A 23,912-nucleotide genomic window follows, 5' to 3' on the forward strand; every position below is an offset into this window, starting at 1 on the left:
AAAACAAAGGTCATTGTTCTTCACAAAACCTAGGTCCAAACTTTATCAGATCTCATGTGTTGAGAACATCTGATAAATAGTTATTGCCTATTATTTATATAGCGAGCCCACACTCGTTCTTTGTGTGCCTGAGAACATTTTGGAAGATCTTGGTGTGAGATCTCAAGGATTCAGCCATACGAAAAGATAGCAGCAAGGAAGGACCTGAGGTAATTTTTCTATTCTTGTCCTTGATTCAATATATATATATGAGTGTGAAGAAGTAGATCTAGAAATCTTATGCGATTAATCTGACAATTTGATTGTTGTTCCGCTGCGCATAATCTCTGATTTGATCAATAAAAACCAACAAATGGTACCAGAGCCATCTTCACATATATATGTATTGAATCTGTGTGGGTTTAATTTTATGCATTTATTTATTTTGATGAATGAATGGATGGCTTAATGTGATTGAATGCGTGGGAATGTTGAATCATTAATTGTATGGTGTTTTTGGGTTAGGATGTGTTTATGATTAGATCATTGTGTAAGCCATTAAAGGGCATAGGATTTATGTAATTTTATTTGGTTTTCGACACTATAAAATTGTAATTCCGATCATACAAAAGTCAGAACAGAGCCCGGGATTCAGAACTCAGCCACCGCACCTCCGAGGCCAACCTCCGAGCCGCTGCCGGATGTCGTACGGACGTGTCCATACGGATCCGTACGGTTCCGTACAGTCCAGCCCGGCGGCCCCATTTGACGCCACGTGTCCCTGCCTGACTGGTCCATAATTTTTTTTTATTATTATTTTTTTTCTGAAATTAATCTGTTATTTTTAATTTTAAATTTTTTTAAATATCCTATTTTTGAAATTTGATATTTAAATAATGAGATATTTTTGTTGTCTTAACAAACTTTTTTTGAATATCTTATTTAAAATTTATTTTTTCAAAATAACAGATTTTAATTTAAATTCACTTCAGTTTTAATTAAAAGTTGTTTTAATTAAAAAGAAAAAGAAAAATAATGATTATTTAAAAGTTTGTTTTAATTAATCAAAATAATTTGAAAATTGTTTTCTTACTATTGTTCTGGACCAACAATGCCACATATCATACCGACAGTAAAGTAAAGAAGCCCGATGGAGATCAAGGCAGTTTTATTTTATTTATTTTAATTTTATAAAGTGGTTGTAAAATTAGAAATACCCAAAAGCACCCAGTTCAACATTTATTGTTTATTTATTTATTTAAATAATTATATTCATGTGGTTAATGTGATTGATAACATGTTCATGCATTGTATGCCATACATGAAAACCCACACAGTTATAATCATGCATCTCATTAGTAGAAACATGATTATTAGGATTGTCCTATATGTTTATAGGAATTGTTTTGTGAAATCAATTGCATGTAAATTACTTAGTTTTATTTTGAAAACTTGGTAAAATATCACACCAAATTTTAAGTCTTTATGACTTAATTTCTTTAAACCAACTTTATTTTAAAAGGTGTTTTTTAGTAAAGTTTAGATGAACATGATTGGTAATTTAAAATTGGATATGCACCTAGAAACTCGCTTTCTTTTCAATTTTAATTATGTTCATTAAGTTTAAAGAAACTATAATTAATTTGAAATTAATTAGGTTAAAAACACTTATTTCAAAATATTGAGTGGGAGAGGGTTGATATCTCAAACATAACCCATGGTCTCCATTATTAATATAACACCGTGAGATATGAATAGCGCCTCGCGACGGCTTTGTTTTCGTCCCCCTAAGGAAGGTGTCTGGACATATCAATAGCAAGGTTATATTTCTTACATAGATAGGAACTAATGATGTATTTTAGGCTTGACCGACCCTAAGGTGGCATGTCCTAAGTTAAGTCATGAACTCCGAAATAATGGGTTACACTCACAAAGTTATGATTAAGCTTGAGAGTGGATAATCATAACTTGACCAAACTAAGCGGTACTTTAATGTTTAAAAGAGAAAATACAGAGTTATTTTAAGTATTAAACAATAAAGATAAGAATGTCTTATAAATTCTCTAAAATTAATTTGACCGACCCTAAGGCGGTACTTTAATTGTTAGAAAATTTTATCGTGGAAATTAATCTTTATTTTATGTGTTTTAATTGTGCTCATGCATCACGTTTAATTTCTGAAAGCTTTGATATTTATTTTTCTAAATATAATAATAATATTATTTATTTATTCCTAGCAAAAATGTCTATTGGTGATTCACACACCGATGCCTTTCTCAAATCCTTGGTTTTTGAACCTGGAAATATGCAACACTAGTTTCGAGGCATGTTGACTATTTTTTCTTATAAGAAGATGATGTCAACTGTCTGTGAAAAACCTCCAACAGAACCACCTCTAGCTACTAGCTATGAAGCAAAAGAAAAATATGCAGATTGGATGAAATCCGATCGGTTGGCACGTTATTACATGCTTTCAACCATGCCTGACGAAACAAAGGAAAAATATATACACTATGACTCAGCACATGAGATGTGGCGAGCAATGACAGAGGAAGTCTTTGCTGAGTGTCATCGTTTATCTTAAACGAAAAAGGTGAATAAGATTCACATATATTTTTTCAACTTTGAATACTAGATTCAAACACTATGAATATTAGATTCAAATTTTTGGATAGTAGATTAAAAAATATATGCCACTAATCTATTTTTCTTTTGTCTTTCCTTTTGCAGAATCAGAACCTGAAAAGGAGGAAGAGACTGATGAGGATTTTGGTAGCAAGTAAGGAGCTGGAGAAGTTGAAGAGCAGTAGTTTTTATTTAGTAATTTTATTGTTAGTTGACCAATTTAAATTTCTTTATCTTGTTTTAGAAATTTTAGATTTCTTTAAACAAAGAAAACTACAGTCTAGAAATTTAGTTTATTGTTAATAATTTTGATTATTAATGTTTGGAAACTTATTTCTATTTTTGCATAACATTTATTTCTTTTATTAATAAAGTAGTTATTATTTAAAGATATTATCTATTTATTTGTTATGCAAATGCATTGGGATAAACAAAGTTTACATACTTATAATGAATGACAAATTTTTTATAATTTTGAATTATTTAAAAACAGCTAATCCTAAATCTATTAATCTGATTCCAATAGTGAAACATATCTGTAGCACTTGAGATTGGGCCATATTAGTCTAGACAGAATAAATAGGCTTGTAAAGGATAGTCCTTTAAGAGAACCATTTATTGGATCTCTCCCTGTTTGTAGATCCTGTCTAGAAAACAAAATGACCAAGAGACCTTTCTCTGCTAAAGGTTCAAGAGCCACAGAACCACTTCAGCTAGTACATATGGATATTAGTAGTCCACTTAATGTACAAGCAAGAGGAGGTTGTGAATATTTCGTCACTTTCATTGACGTTTATTCAAGATATGGTTACCTATAATTAATGCAAATAAAATCTGAGACTTTTGGAAAGTTCAAAGAATTTCAAGCAGAGGCTGAAAAGAAATTAGGTAAACCACTAAAAAGCACTTCGATCTAATTGAGGAAGAGAGTACTTGGACTGTGAATTCAAGAACCATCAATGTGAGCATGGCATTCAATTCCAACTCACTACACCTGAAACAACACAGTAAAATGATGTTTCAGAAAGTCAGAATAGAACGTTATTAGATATGGTTAGATAAATGATGAGTTTCTCATGATTACCACTGTCATTCTGGGGCTATGCAATTCAATGTGTTCTATACATATTGAAAGATGTTCCATCTAAGTCTATCCGATAAACACCCATAGAATTATGGAATGGTTGTAAACCTATTCTACACCATTTTAGAATTTGGGGGTGTCATGCATACGTGCTCAAAAGGAAGACCGGGAAGTTGGAAACGCGCTCTGAAGTGTGTATGTTTGTGGGATATTCCAAAGAGACTAGAAGTGGATTTTTCAATAGTCCAAAGAAAATAAAACATTTGTATTGACAAATGCAACTTTTCTTGTATATGACTATGATAATAACCACAAACCTCGCAGTAAGATTGTAATGAAGGAGATGGTCTCAAATGAAGTCGCGAAGTCACCAGCAACAATTAATGATAAACACAACCAAAGAAACCACATTTCCTGAAAAGGAAAAACCAGTGCAACGTCGTAGTGGGAGGATTGTGAGACAACCTATTCGCTACGAACATGAGGCACACGTTCTTGTATCAGATATTGAAAAGGACGATCCATTGACTTTTAAAGAAGCAATGGAAGACCTTGATGTTGATAAGTGGCAAGAAGCCATGAATCAAGAAATGGAATCAATGTATTCCAATTCAGTCTGGGAACTTGTAGATCTGCCTGACAATGTTAATGTTATTGGATGCAAATGGATCTACAAGAAGAAAAGAGGTGCAGATGGAAAGGTAGAAACCTATAAAGCAAGGCTTGTGGCCAAAGGCTACACACAAAGAGAGGGTGTGGACTATGAAGAAACATTTTCTCCTGTGGCCATGCTTAAGTCCATTCACATACTCTTATCCATAGCTGCCATCTATAATTATGAGATATGGCAAATGGACGTCAAGACAGCTTTTCTGAATGGCCACCTTGATGAAACCATTTATATGGAACAACCAGAAGGGTTTATAAAGAAGGATCAAGATCAAAAGGTATGCAAGTTGTTGAAATCCATATATGGATTGAAACAAGCATCAAGATCTTGGAACTTAACATTTGATGAAACTATTAAAACATATGGTTTCGAACAAAATGTTGATGAAGCATGTGTTTATAAATACATCAAAGGAAAAATTGTGGTTTTCTTAGTTCTTTACGTTGATGATATCCTACTCATTGGGAATGATGTAGAGACATTATCAAATGTAAAGAAATGGTTGGCTGACAAATTCCAAATGAAAGATTTGGGAGAAGCGAGCTATGTTCTAGGCATTAAAATTCTAAGAGATAAAAAGAACAAGCTCCTAGCACTTTCACAAGAAAATTATATTGATAAAGTGCTTGAAAGATTCTCTATGGAGAATTCCAAAAAGGGTCAATTGCCGTCCAGACATGGAATTTCTCTTTGCAAAGATCAGTGTCCTAAGACACCACAAGAGCGAGAGGATATGAGAAAGTATCCCCATGCATCAGCTATAAGGAACCTAATGTATGCAATGTTATGTACTAGACCTGACATATGTTATGCAGTAGGGATTGTCAGTCGTTATCAATCAAATCTAGGTTTGGAACACTGGATTGTAGTGAAACATATTCTCAAGTATCTCAGGAGAACGAGAGACTATATGCTAGTATATTCGGGTAGTGACCTCGAACCTACTGGATACACTGACTCAGATTTTCAATCTGACAAGGATAGTAGAAAGTCTACTTCTGGGTCAGTATTCACTCTTGGTGGTGGAGCAGTTGTCTGGAGAAGCATTAAGCAATCCAGTATATCTGATTCAACCATGGAAGCTGAATACATAGCAACTTGTGAAGCAGCTAAGGAAGCAGTTTGGCTGAAAAGGTTCTACTCTGATTTGAAAGTTGTTCCAGAAGTGGAGAAACCACTTGTTCTTTACTGTGACAACAGTGGAGCAGTGGCCAATTCTAAAGAACCAAGAAGCCACAAGAGGGGAAATCATATAGAGCGCAAATACCAGTTAGTCAAAGAAATCGTACATAAAGGAGATGTGTCCATTCTGAAGTCGTATCAGAACACAACCTTGCAGACCCGTTTATGAAGACGCTTCCTGCAAAAGCAATTCGAGGGTCATGTACGTAATGTGGGATTAAGAGAAATGCCTCACTTGCTTTAAGTACAAGTGGGAGATTGTTAGGATTGTGTCCTAAAAGCATGTAACATTTGTTTTTTTGTGAATATATAAATACGATGGTTTATTATTATTGTCATATTTAGATTGTTAAATTATTGTTTGAATAATTTTGTAAATATCAGAAAAATTCCATATTCATTATTGAGGATGTGATCTTGTATTAGTACGAGAGAATTAAGATCACATGAATGAATAAAATATAGTCAACAACAACAAATTAAAGTTATGGCATTCTTTAATTGGAGTTGTAAGTACAGTTTACTGAGTATCATAATGATACAAATAATCTAGATTCAGATTATTAATGTGGAAAGACATCTCGGTAAAGGTGCTTTATATAATATGATTATATATGACATGGACCGATATGAATTAGAGTCTTTATCCAAAAACCATTTAATAATAAAGACTTGTAATTCATATCATAATTGATGATCATTTATAGATCAACCTAAATCCTGAGTGTTCATGAACTCCTGTTCATGTTTATTAAATCTTTTGATTCATTCGTTAAGGTCTCTTCAAAGAATGAGGCTAATGACTTTTGTTTTGGAGATTTAATATCATGGATGGCTGGGAACATGTATCAACAATACGGAATCTAATCTTTCCTAACGGATCGTATATTAGTTCCCTTAAAGGTTGATTCTGGAACTGAATGATTTTGAGCTCAAATCTATAATTAGATTATAGATTAATTATTCACTAGTGAATTAATGGTACTTAAGGAATAAGAAGTAAATTAGAAAGGTTAAATGGTAATTCTCCCATTCTAATTTATGAACTAATTAATTAGAGGGTTGAACTATTGTAAGATGGTTATATCAATGGACGACTTAAGAAAAAGATTTTTGTAAAAGTATATCTATAACATAAAGAGTGCAATTCTGAATTTATAGTGGAGTAATATCAGAATTAATAAATTAACTATTATAATTAAAGAGTTTAATTATTTAGTTTCAATTTATTGGAGCTTAATGTTATAGGTCCATGGTCCCCGAAATGGCTCAAATAATCCATGTCAAAGGCAAATACAAAAATGGGCAAAAAGGACTTATGTGATAAGTAAAATATTTTTCTATGTATCAAACATAATTATTGCTTAATTATGTGTAATTAATTAATTTAGAATTAATTAATTATTTTATTTAACAAAAATATAATTAATTTATTTTTGGGATTTTTGGTATTTAAATAATAATAAAAATTGGGAAAAATCACATGCCTGCACAGGCATGTGGTACACGTGTGGCACAGTGCACAGGCACTGTGCTACACGCATAAGAGATGGACTTAGTCTCTTGATTCCACAATTTTAGTTATTTAAATATTAAATAAATAATGAGATTTTTTAATATGATTAAAATATTATTATTTAAACAAAAATCTGATAACTGATCAGTTATTTTGAATTTGTTTAAAATAACAAATATTTTAATATATTGGATATTATTAAATATTGGATATTAGTTTTCATAGAACGTAATTTTTCAGGGATAGAAAAATATCTAGGAATCTCTCTCAGAGAAAAGAGAACAGTGACAAAAACAAAGGTCATTGTTCTTCACAAAACCTAGGTTCAAACTTTATCAGATCTCATGTGTTGAGAACATCTGATAAATAGTTATTGCCTATTATTTGTATAGCGAGCCCACACTCGTTCTTTGTGTGTCTGAGAACATTTTGGAAGATCTTGGTGTGAGATCTCAAGGATTCAGCCATACGAAAAGATAGCAGCAAGGAAGGACCTGAGGTAACTTTTCTATTCTTGTCCTTGATTCAGTATATATATGAGTGTGAAGAAGTAGATCTAGAAATCTTATGGGATTAATCTGACAATTTGATTGTTGTTCCACTGCGCATAATCTCTGATTTGATCAATAAAAACCAACAGATAGATGGTCATGTGGCCACCATATCAGGAGAGCCACATCTGGGAGGACCATCCCGAAATGACCAGAAACGCTATCTCAACGAACTCGACCATGACCACGAGGTATGTGCCTTGGTCTAGACTCTAGCCCAACGCCCGAAGTTGATGAACTTTCCCATCACTTTCACATAAGAGGACACCTGTAACGTCTACCTCCCGTATCATGATCCCTTGGTCATCGATGCCCAAATCACCAACAAAATGGTATCCAGAGGTGTTGGTGGATGACAAGAGCTTCGTCAATGTGTTGTTCAAGTCGGCCTTCACCGTAATTGGCTTGACCAAGGCAGTTCTGGCCTCATGCCCAACGCATATCTATGGCTTCAATGGGGACTCACTGCTCCCGATGGAGAAGATTCAATTGCCCGTAATGTTGGGGAACGAGATTCAGGGCTCGTTCAAGTTTTGCACGTTTGTAGTGGTGGATTACCCACTGCTTACAATGTTATCTTCAGTTGTCCTGCACTGGTCGACTTCGGTGCTATCACCTCTACCTGCCACCTCCGCATGAAATTCCCATGTGATAATGGAGGGGTGGGAACTGTCCGGGGAGATCAGAAGAGTGCCCAAAAGTGCTATCACATCTCTGCCTGACTAATTTACATAGTCCGTGAAGAGCCTCTCAAAGAGGAAAATGCTGATCCGATTCCACCCCCACCACCAGCACGGAGGGTGATCCGAGAAGAAGATGAATTGGATCCGTGAATAGGAGCGGACATGGCACTAGAACCCATGGAGGAGGTAGAAGAGGTGTGTATTAGTGACATCGACCCGACCAGAGTTATCCGGGTCGTAATAAGCCTGAATTCAGAGGTCAGGGCTGCCATTATTTCCCGGGTCAGAGAGAACCAGGATATCTTGGCCTGGTCTCATTTGGATATGACCAAAATCGATCGCAACGTCATATGTCATGCCCTGAACATTGACGTGAATGCGACTCCAGTCTAGCAGAAGCGAAGACCTCTAGGGGGAGAGGGCAGAGGCCCTCAGATTAGAAGTTGAGAAGTTGTCTTCAATCAACTTCATTTGGGAGGCTTTGTATCCTGTTTGGCTAGCCAATCCAATGTTGGTACAAAATCCGAATGGGACGTGGAGAACTTGCATTGACTTCACCAACCTTAACAAGGCCTATCCAAAAGATTGTTTCCCTCTATCCCAGATCAAACAGATGGTAGATGCAACGTCTGGGTAGGAAATATTGAGTTTCCTAGATGCTTACTCTGGTTACAAGCAGATCTCAATGCACGTAGCGGACCAGGAACACACCAACTTCAAAACAGACAAAGGTGAGTACTTCAACATTATCATGCCCTTCGGGTTCAAGAACGACGGAGCCACTTATCAGAGACTGGTCAACAGGATGTTCCAGACCCAATTGGGAAGGAACATAGAGGTTTACATAGACGACATGTTGGTCAAGTCCAGGGCCTCGGAGGGACACGCAGATGATCTGGCAGAGGCGTTTGCTGTCATTCGGAAGTATGGGATGAAGCTGAATCCCAAAAAATTCACCTTTGGCATGGCATCCGGGAAGTTCTTGGGCTTCATAGTAACTTCGAGGGGAATAGAAGCCAACCCGGACAAGATCAAAGTGCTGATCAAAATACCCTCACCACGGAAGCACAAAGACGTTCAAAGCTTGATGGGAACAATAGTGGCCCTAAGCTGCATCTTCTTGAAGTCCACAGACAAGTGCATCCCGTTCTTCAATATTCTTCACAGAAGCCAGAGGTTAGAATGGACGACCAAATGTGAAGAGGCCTTCCCGAAGTTGAAGGAACATCTGGCCCAAGCACCAATCATGTCAAAACCAGTGGACGAGGAACCGTTATACCTATATCTGGCCATGTCAGAACACGCCATCAGTGCTGCGTTAGTACGGGAAAAGGGAAAGGTCCTGCTCCCGATGTATTACGTGAGCAAAAGGTTGCTGGCGCAGAGTCCAGATACCCATTAATTGAAAAGCTGACATTTTTCTTACTGACCGCGTCCAGGAAGTTGAGAGCTTACTTCCCCGCCCACACCATTAAGGTATTGATGAATCATCCCCTACAACAAGTATAATATAAGCCCGAATCATCGGGAAGACTCTTGAAGTGGGCCATGGAGCTTAGTCAGTTTGACATAGCATATGTTCCCATGATTTCCATCAAGGGGCAGGCCCTGGCCGACTTCATTGTGGAATGCTCCGAGATCACCTAAGATGAAGACCCCATCGACCTCATCACGCCTCCATGGATGGTCTTCGTAGATGAAGCATTGAATGAAAATGGGGGTCAGGATCATCTTAATATCCCCCCAAGGCCATCAGTTATAGAGCGCCCTACTCTTTCAGTTCAAAGCATCGAACAACGAAGCCGAGCACGAGGCCATGTTATCCGGATTATGTTTGGCCCGGGAGGTAGGGGAAGCAAAAATCGAAGTCTACTGCAACTCCCAACTGGTGGTCACTAAGGGGGAAAGGATGGCCACTTACATGATGCGAACCCGAGAGTTACTCCAATCCTTCAAGAAATATTTCATCTGCCAAATCCCCAAGGAACAGAATGTGTTCGCAGACACATTAGCAATATTGGCCACGGGTGTTGAAGCAGAACTCTCTGGGCTTGTCCCAATCGACCATCTTCCTGCACCCAGTATTCAGGCCCCCGCTATCAACACCATAGATTACTCCATGTCCTAGATGAACCCTCTCATCCACTACCTAACCATAGGGGGGTTGTCAGCAAACAGGGCTGCCACTAGGAAACTTCAGTAACAGGCTCCCAGATATGTCATGATGGATGGCAAACTCTATTGTAGGGGGTTGTCCATGCCACATCTCCGATGCGTATCCGGGATAGAAATGAGCGCGATCATGCATGAGGTGCACGGAGGTTTTTGTGGAGATCACACGGCCGGACTCAGCTTGTCCAAGAAAATTCTAAGGCAAGGATATTTTTGGCCAACGATGAAGAAGGATTGTGTTGATTATGTCTGCAAATGTGAACACTGCCAACGGTACGCGAAGATCCCGCGAGCCCCTCCAACAGAATCTTTCCTAACCAGGAAAGATGGTGTAAAATACGCCATCATGGCTGTTGACTATTACACCAAGTGGGTCGAGGCAGAACCAATGAGCACCATCACCTCCAAAAAGGCCCTAGAATTCATCATCAATAACATTGTGTGCCGATACAGCCTCCCTCACAAAATCGTGTCTGACAACGGGAAGCAATTTGACAGCGTCCACTTCACTAACTTCTGTGAAAGACATGGCATCATCAAAAGCTTCTCCGCAGTAGCAAGGCCTCAAGATAACAGGAAAACAGAGTCTATGAACAATATTTTAAAGGGAACATTAAAGAAAAAGCTACAAGCTTGCAAGAGCAAGTGACCAAAAGAATTGTCTTGCTTCCTATGGGCATACCAGACCACAGAAAGAATGTCAAGTAGACATACTCCCTATTCAATGGTGTATCGATGTGAAGCGGTCATCCCAACAGAAACAACAGTCCTGTCTCATAGACGAGACACATATGATCTCATCCAGAACCATGCCTTACTCCAACAATCCTTAGATCTCATCGAAGAGATCCGGGAAGAGTCTCAGGTTTAGCTAAAGATGTATCAGGGAAAGATCGCCAGGCACTTTAACTCTAAAGTCAAAAGACAGAAGTTTGAAACCGGTGATCTAGTCCTTAGAATAGTCTTCCCTGCTACCTAGGATCTAGGAGTGGGGGTTCTAGGACTAAACTGGAAGGACCCTATGAAATCCAAATGAAGTATGTCCGGGAACGTATCGCTTATTACGATTAGACAGAACAGAGGTCCCAAGGGCCTGGAACGCAGAACACCTCCGCCGGTACAATTAGTAGTCAGGAGGATCTGATTCTGTTGTTCTTTCCTAATTTTTCTTCATTTTAACAATGTACTCCCTAGGGATATTTCTTAATAAAAATGATGGGTACAAAACATCATATAGAAATATTGTAAAGAAATAAAGTTTTGCATCCGTCTTCATTTTTTACACTAACAAGTGTCCTAAGATTAGTCTTTGATCACTTGGAGGGTATGACCATCTATACGAGTAAGTCTAGGAATAAAAACAAAATTGGATTCAAAGTGCAAAGCTTAATCATGATCTGGACCGTATAGACTGGGGGTAGCAAAACCTTACTCCCAATAAAACAGGACGTAAGGCTCAGGCCCAATTCTAACCCGGACATACGTGGTCCGGGGGATACAAAACCCAATAGGGTGTAAGGGTCAGCCCAGTCCTAACCTAGATATACATGGTCCGGGGGGTTCAAAACCCAATAGGGCGCAAGGCTCAAAGCCCAGCCCTAACCCAGACATGCACGGCCCGAAAGGTGTAAAATACTTAAAGATCGGTTGACCTAACCTGGTCTCAAATAACCAAATCCCTGATCATGTTTCCTCTATAATGGTCCAGAGCCATTGGAACATGAGTCTTAGGTCTAAGTTGTTTGAAATTAGTTTGATAAATGGCCCAGGCCAATGGAACCTGACCCCTAGGTTAAAAAAAAGCTAATAAACTAACCTCTGATGGTCCAGACCATTAGAACCTGAACACCAGTGTCAGGACGAATAAATAAGACGATAGTTATTAACTCCCAAGCGGTCCAGGCTACTGGTACCTGAACGTTAAGATTAAAGTGAGTTAACTAATTAAGTCATATCTAAAAGAAATCTCTAACAGTCCAGGCCGTTGGAGCCCGAACTATAAATTTGAGGAAAAAAAGCTATGTTACATTGATAAGCCCAAAACGGTCCAGGCCGTCAAGATCCGAACACAGGTCCTAGGACAAGCTAAATGCCTTCTACAACATCTCCTTAGTGGTCCTGGCCATTGGAACCAGGACCCAACACCAAGGTTCATGCAGACACTTAGTGAATTTTAAGGAAAAATATACAAATGAAAAATGGAAATCATGGTGCATAAGGTAAAATCAATATATAAATACAAACGATAAAAATTGTCTTGCATGCATCCGCGTCCATAAAATTAATGCTTATTCAAACAAAAAGGAAAGAAGCTAGGATTACAACATGAAGGCCTAAGCCTAGGCTTCGCCCTGTCCCATGACATCCGGAATAGTCTCATCTTGCTCGCCCCAGGCCTAAAAATATGCATCGGCTTTCTCCATGGCCTCAAATTCAGCCTTCTTCACAGCCAGATCTGGGTAGACGACGAGGTTCATGTTTTTGTCCTGGAGCCAGGCCATGTAAATGGCCTCGTCAAAAGTGGCCTCTAGCAAGGCATCAGTCTGTTCCTTCGCTTGGCGAGCCTCCTCGTTCTGCTTTATCTCTAGAAGAAGCATGCCATCCAGAGCCTGGTTCCAGGACTCAAGGTTTTCCACCTTCTCCCATTCCTAGCGAAGTTGGGCCTCAGCTACCCCCAGAAGGGCCTTGGTTGATGCCCTGAGCCCCGAGCATGAAGCAGCTTCGCCTCTAGGTTATCCACTAACTTCTTATGGTCAACATCCTTCCTGGACAATGCTTCCTCGTGCTGGACTTGAATCCGGACAGCCTCCTCGCGATTAGCTTGGATCCGAGCAGCTTCCCTGGCCAAGGCCTCCTTAGCAGTTTCTCGCAGGTTCACGGCCCCCTCCAGCTCCATCTGGGCCATCTCCAGCTTCATCACCATTTCAGCCACCAGATCTGTGTTCCTATGAGCCAACAGGGCATCCTGGAACAAACCAAAGTTAGAAAATATACAAGTAATAAGTATGGTAAAGTAAAAGCTTATACAGGCTTGTGACTTACCGTGGTGGCCTGGTGACGAATGTCTTGGGAAATGAATAAGACATCTTGGCTGGCCAAGGAAGCGTACCACTTCAACTGGAGGGTAGACGTGGTATTTCCCACCTAGGCCAGCAAATCTGCAGCCAATGGAGCCGTGTCCTGGCCCAGCTTAGGCCGAAATCCAGTCTCGGCTATCAGTCGGTCCACAATGGGTTGGGGAGCATTGAAAACCTCCGAACGGTTGAAAAATTCCACCTTTCCCTGGATGTTCAGGGCCCGTTACACCTCATCTCGTTTGTCCCGGCCATCATCCCAAGCCTGAGACACCATCTTCGTCCTCTCCTCCTGGAGGACCAGATCCCCTTCCTCAGGAAGAGCTGGGTTGACATGGAGCCTGGGCACATTTGGGAGTTGTTGTGTGATGATTAGGCTTTCCCTTGAGGAATGCTCCTTGGCCAAGGCAAGATCATTGGTCTTGGCCCTCTTGGCTCGCCTTAGGGTCTCTACGACGGCCTACCGCTGCCCTCTTCTCTACCCTTCCACCTTTAGATTTCTTCTAATCCAAGTTAATAACTTGGAGAGGAGCAGCTTGGGGAGGGATCATTTCGACAGGTGCTACCGAGGAGGAACTTGCAGCTGGAGCCCTCTCAGAAACATCCAGGACTGGCCTGGAACCCCCGAACACTAGCTCCATGACCTTTTTCTTGGCCAGGCCCTTGGCAGTTTTCTTTGCCGAAGCCTTGGCTGCGACCGCCCTAGCCTCGATCATTTCCTTCATCTTGGGCACGGGGTTAGACATTTATGGATCACCTGAAATAGATAGACAGAAACTCATCAGAAAAATATATGAATGGGGACAGAAGTTAAAAAACAATAAGGGAAATATTAGTCTAAAGTCCTCCAGGATGAATCCTTATCTAAAGATTGGGCATGACTCAACTCCCCTAGGGCAAAAGAATGAGTGTGATCCCCCATGTCGTCCAGGTCCAAAAATTTACTATATTGTAAGAACCCGGATGAGTACATGAGGGATAACGTATCTAAGACAATGGGGGCAAGGAAGCCCCACTTCTCTAGTAGCCCCGATAAGGTAATCTCGGTACAATTTCCTATCCCTAACTAAGTCCTCAAAATGAGGAGCATAAGTTAAAAGCAGAGGCGAGTTACCTTGCCCCAAAATGCTAGCTCCGGGAGCCCCATTATTCGGCTGAGCCCCGTCGATAAGGGCGTCCATCTCTTCAGATGCGACGCTCTCAGCTGGCGGGCTTGCTCCTTCTTCTTCTTCTCTGCACTCGCCCGGGCCGCAGCCTCTACAGCCTCGATGTGAACGAGGGCCAACTAATCCCTCAAGATGGGATCCCTCACGCACTGCAACCCCCGGAAGCTAGGGGCATCTATCGTCTAGTTGGCGGCAAGAATCCCAACCAGTCAAAGATTTTCCGTGTTCATAAAGCCCCCTACGTCCAGCTCCTCCATGCTTAGGGTAGCATAATACTTCTTGCGATCCAGAATTGATTTGGTGAGGAGAGTCTGTGCGTACGGTCCTATTTTACAAGAACGTGAGTGGGGAGCAGACAAAAAAAAACTAAGTGAGCCAGGAAGAAAAGTAACTTACCCACGGGCTGAAAGTCCAATACCAGTGTGGGGCTCTTCTCCAAAAGGAACCTAGATGTCATAAACCAGTAATGCCTGACATCAAGGGGTGCTTCCAGGTGTTGAATGGAGCCGGGTAATTACCGCGGGGCTTCAATATGTAGAATCCATTCTGGGTCTTGTCCTTAGCATTAAGCTGTGTCTCCAGCTTGTAGAAGCATAACACCTCCACAGGGGTGGGTGCCGAGATCTCCTTCGATGCACAGAAAATGCACCATGCTGCAAGCAGCTTGTACGCCTGGGGCAGGAGTTAGAATGGCGTGATCCCCTCGAACATTAAGAATCTCGCGAAGTAGTTGTTAAGCAGGAGCGTAGCTCCTGCATTGATATGGCCTACACTCCAGGCCTCGAACTCGCCCACACTGGTATGGGCCTTCTCTTCCTTCCGGGGCAACTGGTTGTAGAAAAGTCTGGGAGTCGATTCCACTCCCAAATGTTTCTCTAGGGCATCCAACATCCGGTAGTTTTGGAATTCGTTCCTATCCCCCTCCATCTCTGGGAAGTTGCTGTTGGGATGCTTATGCCTTTCCAGGACAATGGGGCCCGGTTGCACGAAGTCTTCCGGGTGAAGGGTGACACTGCGACTCATGATTAGGGACCTGGGAGCAACAAAGGAAACAAAAACCAAGCAGTTATCACCAAAACCCAAAAAAATTGGTTAAGGTACGGGGGGTTCTCCTAAAACTGCTTGGAGAAGTCCCCTTCGGACCCAGATCTGGGATCAATGAAGATCCCAAGAGCCTTGGTCAGGAACTAGGAACATAAGGTTTTTCTCTAACTTTCCCGAATCAACTTTGGAGCGTCCGAAGCGATCTGGGACAACCATACTAGATGTATTACCTAGACAATCTATATTTCAAACCTACACCATTCTACCCAGAACCACCCAACACGACGGTCATGACCCTAACAGTCCTACGGTCGTGGAGGTAACATTACAGAACAAAAAAAGGAGAGAAGGAATAAATAGAGGAAAAAGACCAGAAAAATTAGTGTGAGGTATTGGGTCTGAAAGCTATAAAGTTTCCGGCGACAGGGTTAGCATGATCTCAACCTTGAATCGTAGAAGACGGTGCAACAGGTCATCTACTGGTTGGATCGGGACCAGACCGTCTGATGGCTGAGCAGAAAGAGGTCGGTTTGGAAATAAACAGGTGCGGAGATGAACTAATCACCGGAAAAGTTCGTCGGCAAGTTGGGACATAAAAAGTTCTCATTTTAGCTCTGATTGTGTTAGAATGTGTAAAGTTGGAAATGAAACTGTGGGGGTATTTATAGGGAAAAAACCCATTGTTTGACCCAACAGTTCAGAATGGGGATCTCAAGACTATCCCCATCCGACTCCCGGATGACACAGAGGCCTTATTTAGCCCAATCAAGCACTAGATCGTGGATTCGCCTATCCACGATCCACGCCTATCTTATCATATAGACCGCATTAAAATATTTTCAAGGATATCCCCATCCAACGGTCCCAGATGGTGCAGAGGCATTAACAATCCACTCGAGTACCCTATCAACATCTCTCGTGCAGACGGGACGCCTCGGAAATCACGCTGACTCCCATTGGTCACTATGACAATCAAAAGATTCTTTCCAGGTTTGTAAGGCGTGAATGGTACGAACACACCAATTACTGGGGGACACGTGTGTTAAACGTGGTGAATTCAAAGGGACGGAGATCACCCAAGTGGCTCCTAAGTAAATGAACCTGTCTCCTAGGAAAAAAACCAAGCTATTTGGATTTTGATCAGGGATAATGAGGCAAATCTCCTCCATGCAAGATTACCCAAGTGGCCCCTACGAAAATGAACCCGTCTCCTAGGAAACAAACTGGGATATTTGGATTCGATCAGTGATAATGAGGCAAATCTCCTCCATGCAAGATTACCCAAGTGGCCCCCATGAAAATGAACCTGTCTCCTAGGAAACAAACCAGGATTTTTGGATTTGAACTAGGAGAATGAGGAAAGTCTCCACCATGTAAACACGGATGAAGACTTGGGGGGAAAATGTTATCCCTGTTTTCCCCCAGACACGTGGCATGACACAATGGGTTCGTGGGCTCTCCCAAAGAGATCAAAGGCCCATCCTAAGCTCAATGAACGGGGAAGAGGAAAGTCCTAGCGGCCCAACCATCAATAAGCCCATTATTGTTCAATGGGCGCCACCATAGCGAGGGAACCGAGACCAAGATGCGGGCCCAACTCATCTTCCCAGTTCCAACCCATCTGTATCCTCCGGGATGTGGGTATAGGTGGAAGGCTCGACTATCTGAGAGTACAACCTTATCAAGAATGAACCCGAGCCCTAGTAAACAAACCAGGGTCCCAGTGAATGGACCGAGACATTAGTAAAGGAACTCGGACCAAACGTCCGGATAGGGCAAGATTGACCTTCCCTGACGCTGAAACGTTCCCAAGAAACACAGAATTCTGTCACATAAACTAACATGCAGAAGAGGTTACATATGGAATGTACGCTGCTACTAGGAAGTAGTACTACCACTACTCTGACAGATCCTGTCCCCAGGATCCCTTTAGAAGCCCGCGCGGACCAGCCTGAGGTTATGTACTACTGACAGCTATACGGCTTGGCCACGCCCAAGCCAGCCCAATGGGCCCTGATTAATATGTATTATTTAGCAATATCCTTTGTATTAAGCCTCCATTAACGAGCAAACCATGATTACATCCCTATTGGGTCCGGATTAGTCTGGCCCAAGCCCATCGCACCTAAACTGCCTATAAATAGGATTAGTTGTGCACTATAGGGGGGATCGAGATTTTCTCTGGTAAGCAATTACTCTGCTCAATTTTGCAGAAAGCTCCATTGTCAAAAGCTCTCTAAGCTCTAATACAACTGACTTGTGGACTAAGACTCATTAACGCCTCAACCACATAAAATCCTTGCTTGCATATTTTAAATCCTTTCTTTTTAGCTCTCTTATCTTTCATAATTCTCATTTCTGAAAAACTCGGTAAACAATATCGTAACTATATCATATTCATACTCATATATCATAATCATAAGAATTCATACTTATAATCATGATCACAATCATATTCATACATCATGTGATCATGGCACCCCTATTGTCCATGTCACATCATGAGATAACCAGCTAAAGCATAAACTGGTAAGACCTCCTTTATGAGGTAAACAGGCTCTCAGGTTCTCGAATAACCTTAGCGCATCCGTCCTATGAGTTATGTCGCGTTCAACACGCTAACAACCTACTGCTTTTCATATAACATACAAGCAGGCATACACAACTCATATCATAACATAATAATTCATATTTTTCATAACATTTTAGCTTACCATAGCTCATACTTTCCATAACACCATAATTCTTGCAATCATATCAGAGTATACTCTTCATAACATAATTCATATAAATTCTAGCTAACTTCCTTACCTCGAGTCCAAGCAAAAGTAAAGTGCAGAAAACTTCACAACGAGCCAAGAATCACAATCAAACGTTTGTCTTAAAATCATGTAAAAATTTTACACATGCCCAACATACATACCCCATGTGTGCATGAACCATGCACACATGACACAAGTTGCACCATCACTCTATTCTTACAACAACGTCACATAGATTTGTAAATGGATAATGTTAACTATGAATTAATCCTTCATGGTTACAAAACAAAAATCATACATTTGAATGATAGGCATATGTTTGAACGTAAAAATACACTTGCATGTAACATGTATACGTGAGAGTGTTCTTAAAATTAGCGTTGAAGTTGGAATTATTTGTTCCTTTATTTTCTGTCAATTTCCCAAAAATTCAGCAATTATAAAATAATTAGTACTTAATTACTACTACGTTATTCCTTTAAATCACATATTGGTCATTCATAAACTTTATTACAAAATTTTAACTTACTAAAATAATTTCTTCGCTTTAATTTGCTTAAGAATAATAATCCCATTATTTAATAACAATTAAAAGCATGTGACAAGATTTTGTAGCTGCATATAATTATTAAATAAATTCCTTAATCATGTTAAAAAATAAGTTTACTTAATTATTAAAAAAAACTGAATAAATGTAAATTAGAAAATACATATTTAATGTATGGAAAATTACATTTACCATATGCATAGTCTAAGGTTTAATTTATTTGAACACATGCTTTACTTATTTTATTTAAAAGACATTTTCTCTTAACAAACCAAAAATTTCCAGCAAGTATTTTTCTTTGTTTACATTCAAATAATTGGACTAAAACCATACTTTCTTTCACAAAATATAAAAAAATACATGTGTTTAATTAGAAAAAAAATCCCCATTAACATGTAAAATAAAATGTCTTTTTTTTTTTAATATAAGATCAAAATATCACTTTGAGGTATAACTTGTGCATTTTTAAAATTATTGATTTATCATCAACTTCAAATAATGAGAAAAAAAAAAAGCAAGCACATATCAATCTAATTTACTCATTTTCTCATCTTAGTCTTAAAATATGAACTCAAGACACATTTTTCTTCTTTTTAAATTATTTTTACAAATCACCATTCTATAAATAATAAAATCAGCAAGAATATATTCACACAACACTCTTAACATACTCATAATCCTTTTTAACCATTTAAACAAATTAACCTAAGATGGTTCTACACTTATGCATTAGAATATTGCAATTAGCATGCGAAAGAAATCAATCAATGAGATTAAACTATTCTAAAACATACACCACCCTAGGCCGAAAATACACATGTTCCCTTATCAAAATAATCAATAACACAAAAAAATATGAAAACATCCATAGAACATGGAAATACACCCTAGGCCGAAAACCCTAGTGCGTGTTTCTACTTCCATTTTGCATTTTGATTTCCCAAATCATGATTTTAAGCAGCAACAATAGCCCATATTTAATCTTTAAAAAAATCAAACTCTTATAGAGTTCCAATAGAAACCCTAACTAACATTGTTCCTATCTTCAATTACATCAACAACTTGATAGAAAATTATTTAAAATAAAACATAACCTCACATGCATTGTCTACACATCCATACACGCCTAGTCACACACACACACACACACACCCCGCCATAGAGCCATACAAGTCTAGGCTTCTTACAAGAATACACATTCATAGCCAATCATTTATAGGAACCTACTCATATATAACCCAGACACATATCTCCCTTCATGTTTCTATAGATTTGATAAAAACAACGACATGGAAAACAACCACACACATAGGGAATCAAAACCAAACAAGATTCAATAACAATAATAATCAATAAAACAATAGCAAGGCTTGAGATTTACGACCTCCTTGATGATGTTCAAGAACATAAGAGCACAATAACCTTGGCACCGTAGGGATTTTGAACCACACACATAAAAGAAAGGAAACTCTTAGAATCAAGAAAATGGGATGATGAACTTATAGGATTCAAAGCACACAGCAAGGTACTTACCTAGGGATTTTCGAAACCCTATTCTCCTTTCCTTTCGTCCTTTCTTCTTCTCCTTCTCTCTTCCTTTCTCTATTCTTTCTTTCTTTCTCTCTACGTCACGTACTCTCTCTCCCTCTCTCTCCCTCTCTCTCTCTTCTTGACGTTGGTCACACACACCTAATGAGGCCATCAACAACATCCTATCCCTTATAAGGAAAACCCTAGAGGCTATTCACCAAAATGGGAAAAGGCAAGTTACTCTTTTAATTTTCCTGTATACTTGTTTTTCTTAAATCAAAAGAAAATAAGAAAAATAATAAGAAAAGATATCAACCATTCACTTACGCAAAATAGCTAAAAGTTGTCTAATTTAATTTATTAAATTTCAAAACTTAATGGGGAAAGAAATCCCTCCCTTTCCCACTCTCTTCTCACGCCCACTCTCTCTATTTTCCTTTTTATTTATTTTTTAATTCGTTTCCCTTTTCCAAAATAACTAAATAAAAATTAATAAAAGAAAATAAACAATTAATTAGTAGGAGAATATATACTATGCATGATCACCATGCCTGCCATGCATATGCACACACACAAGTGCTCAAGTGCATCTCAAGTGCATCTCTACTATCCACGGACCTTGGTGCACACAATCAAATCTCAAGAACTCTCAAATTACAACAATTTAAGTAAAACAATTAATTTTTTTTAATTCATATAATTTCTACCAAACAATTCAAATAAATAAAAACAAATTCCTAACACTTAACAATTAATAATAAAATAAAGTACAAAAATTAATAAAATAATAATAAAAAAATTTGGTGCGTTACACTTATGCATTGTCAAAAGGGGAACAAATTTTTGGAGAGAAAAATACACTTTATTATTTTGTTGTTTTTCCTATTTCTAGTTTAGTTTCACTTGTTTTATGTGACAAAAATGAGTGAACTATTTTAGAAATATTGGTAAGTTTAGAGTGTAGTTGTTGTACTTCTCATTCTCAATAGTAATATTTATTCTTTTTAGTGCTTCATCTCCATATCTCATTAGTTATTTTGTTTCTCATATTTTAATTTCTTTTCTAAAATTATTTAGCATCTTTTACATAAGTTCAGTCATGTTTTTCTTATGTAACTTAGATTGTTAATTTATTTTAGTATATTTGTTATATTGTATGTCTTTTACTGCATTTTGCTAGTGGTATTTTGTCGCTCTTTGATATAGAATATGATATGCTATGAAATTAGAAGTTAGATTCAATTTAGTCTAGATTAATTAATTTGTGATTTTAATATATATATATATCTTTCAGTTGCAATTAATGGTGTAGAATTGCAGCTGTGTTTTGAATTAATATCAATGTTAGAACAAGATTTATAACATTGCATCTTTACCTTGCCATGCTCTTTATCTGATAAATTTCTCTAATCTATCATTTTAATTTTACAAAAATCATCTCTTCAATTTTTCCTTTATTTTTATCTTTAACTTTACTAATTTAATGTTTAGTTGTGTTTTGCCTCTCTGTGGATACGACATAGACCGATTACTACTGCGAATGAAAGGTGAATTATTGGGCAACATCAACCACTTCAGCCCAAGGTCTTTTTGATAGTTTCTTTGCATTCAACGTAACTCAAGTCATCTCTTAAATAATCTAATTTTTCTTTTCACAACTCCATTTTGTTGAGGAATTTTGGAAGCTGAGAACTCATGGGCTATCCCTTATTGATTGGAAAAATCAACAAAGACATTATTATCAAATTCCTTGCAATGATCCCTATGAATACGAATTACTTTCTTAACTTTTCCACCATTTTCAACTAGCAAGGAAAGACACAGGCCATTAAAATTTTCAAAAGAATCAGTTTTTTCTCTAAGAAATCTAACCCAAGAGAATAAAGAGTAATCATCTACACACACCATAACATATTTTTTGCCACCGAGACTTTCAATTTACATAGGCCCCATCAAATCAACATGAAACAATTCAAGAACTTGGGAAGTAACTCAAAACTTCAAAGGATGATGGCTACTTTTGACTTATTTTTCAAGTTGACAAGGACCGCAAACCTTGTCTTTCAAAGGAGACAAATTGGGAACACCTCGAACAACCTTTAATTTGAATAGTTTACTGAGATCTGTGTAGTTTAATTGACCCAACTTGTAGTGCCACAATTTTGTATCATCGGTTTTCACAGCATTGCACACTAAATTAGTGCTAAAGAGATAACAATTATCACTTGATCTCATCCCTGTCAAGACATGAATTCCAAATGATGAAACAACAATACATCCAGACTTAGAAAATAGAACATTGCACCCTTCATCACAGGCTTGACTAACACTTATCAAGTTAGCCTTGAGACCTTCAACATATAGAACATTTTCCAGAGAGGATAGACCATGCAGAAATTACTTTCCTTTGCCCATTATCCTTCCTTTGCTAACATCTTCAAATGTAACAAATACCTCAACATGAGACAAGAGGTTGGTGAGAAGATGTTGATTTCCTGTCATGTGACAAGAGCCCCCACTATCAAAGTATGATTGAGCATTTTTTGGCCTCCATTGTTTTCTTCCTACAAAAGAGACAGTGATTTGTCTTTGGAGGCTCTTATAAGATAAAAGAAGTAGAAATTTAGTTTGTAGCATCTTGGATGTATATGACCATTCTTTCCACAAAAATGGCATATGGGAACGAATTTTTTAGTCACTGAAGATATTGTAGAACCAGCAAGCTGAGAAAGGTGAATGGGAGCCCCTTCTTGAGATGTAGTTGGAAGTTCTATTTTTTTTTTATCATCAATGGCTGATTGATACCAACACCTAGTTTTTCTCTAGCATAATGTCCAATCCCCATCATGTTGTCAAACAAAGCCTGACATACAGTACAAGTCTCAATGATTTTATTAGCATAGTCCAACTTCACTTGCATCTCTTCTAGAGCAATTCGTTTTTCTTCAATAAACTATGTGAGAAATTCCACTTTACCTAGAAAGTTTTTCCTTTCTTCTTCAAGTTCTTAGACTTTATCCTCCAGACATTTTTCCTTCTTTGTGACGCCGAGCCATTGATTATACATTTGTTCATAGGTAGCCTGCTGGTCCAAGACATCCTCATCACTATACTTTTTATCAGTGTCAGTGTTTGAGCATGGTGATTCCGATGTCTTAACAGTAAAAACAACGTAGTTTTCTTACAGGTAAGAAATTTCCTCTTCAGTAGATTTTTTATCCTTTTCACTTTCACTCTAGGTTGTGACCAGACCTTTCCCCTTTTATTTCAAGTTATTTTTACACTCAGTCTGTATGTGTCTGAAACCTTCACACTCAAGAAATTGGA

The sequence above is a fragment of the Humulus lupulus genome, chromosome 3 (genome assembly GCF_963169125.1).
Source record: "Humulus lupulus chromosome 3, drHumLupu1.1, whole genome shotgun sequence".
In the NCBI taxonomy this organism is placed as follows: Eukaryota; Viridiplantae; Streptophyta; class Magnoliopsida; order Rosales; family Cannabaceae; genus Humulus; species Humulus lupulus.